Genomic DNA, 1,570 nt, shown 5'->3' with positions numbered 1-1,570 from the left:
CTGGGATTGCCTTCAGTCCAGTGTAGCCTGGGTTATACTCATTGTGAAGTCAATGTACAAGATTTGGGTTCAAATTTTAGTCAGTATTAGAATTTAGTTTATATAAGAGAGGACTTATTCTAAGATTAGTGTTAGGGCTCAGTCTGTGCACCAGCCTTAGACAAACCATATTCAGGGTTAGCGCTCAGCTCAAGGTTTGACTTTAGTTTTTGGTCAGTGTTGGAATCACTTTCATTTTTAGGTTTGAGAATCAGTAAAGGCCAGTATCATAACTCTGTCGGGGTTTGCAGTTCATGCTGATTATGTTGCTTTGGGACAGGCTAAATTAAAAATTGAACAGGATTTATGTTCAGTCTCTCATCTGGTAAAGTTTCAATTAGTGTTCATGGTTAGAGTTCATTTTTGGTCCAGTGTTAGGCCTCAGTCTGTGGCTATTGTTAATGTACAGTCAGTGTCTAAGTTTAATATTCAGTCTGTTGCCATGTTGAGATATCACCTATGATGTGCCCTAGTTTTGTCTCAGACCAAAGTTAACATTTCATCTATGGACAGTATTAGAGTATAGTTTGTGGCCAGGATTTCAGCTATGAATATGAGCAGGATTTGGGATGCGTATTTGGCCAAAGTAAGTCCAAGGTGTGTTTTCTGACTTTAGCCAGTGTCAGGGTTCTGTCTTTGCTGATATTGGAATGATCTGAGGAGCTAAGTCACAGTAGCCAGTGTTGTAGCTCATTCTGCAGCCAGAGCCTGATTCAGTCAGCGACCTGTGTTAGCATTTCAACTTGGCCTGTGTCAGAGTTGATTCTGCTGGTAGTTGTCCCATTTTGACTGTGTAGAGTTTCTGTTCACTGAGTGCTCGTGTTGGTGCTATCTGATTAAGCTCTTGATTTTCTACTAACGTTCTGGTTTATATAATTCCAGTATTGTTCCATACACAATACACTTATTTTTGCTTATTTAGACACTTGAAAGAAGCTTATAATTATTTGTAGTTGGATTGAGTGTTGGGAGAATAATTTGTCAAACATTTATAGATAAGTTCTTTAATAATGATATTAATTTTAGAGAGCTCCTGCTGTGGCAAATACTGTTGATTGGTTAACCCAAAACCTTTGAAGCACCACTTTTCCTTATCTTCCTCAAAATATAGACTTTAAAAGCTCACACACACACACACACACACACACACACACACACACTACTTTTCTCAGGTGCTTTTTCATCAGAGGCACAAAAAGAAATATGCTTTGACTTATGGAAAAATTTATTTTCCTGATTAAAGGGACAAAAATCATGGGCAATGCCCCTTCTGTTTCTTTTGAAAAAGCTTTGTTTATGCATAATTGATATACAAAATATTCCACATATTTAATGTATACATTTTGATAAGTTTGGACATATGCATATACCCATGACACCATCACCATAATTAAGGCACTGAACGTATACATCACCTCCAAAAATTTCCTTCTATTCTTTTGTGAATTTTCTTTTCTTCTTTTTTTTTCTCCTTTTTTTCTCTTTCTTTTTCTTTTTTTTTTTTTTTTTTTTGGTGTGGTAAGAACATTTA

The sequence above is a fragment of the Hippopotamus amphibius genome, chromosome X (genome assembly GCF_030028045.1).
Source record: "Hippopotamus amphibius kiboko isolate mHipAmp2 chromosome X, mHipAmp2.hap2, whole genome shotgun sequence".
NCBI lineage: Eukaryota > Metazoa > Chordata > Mammalia > Artiodactyla > Hippopotamidae > Hippopotamus > Hippopotamus amphibius.
The sequence above is the reverse complement of the archived record's forward strand: the minus strand, read 5'-3'. Positions refer to the sequence as shown.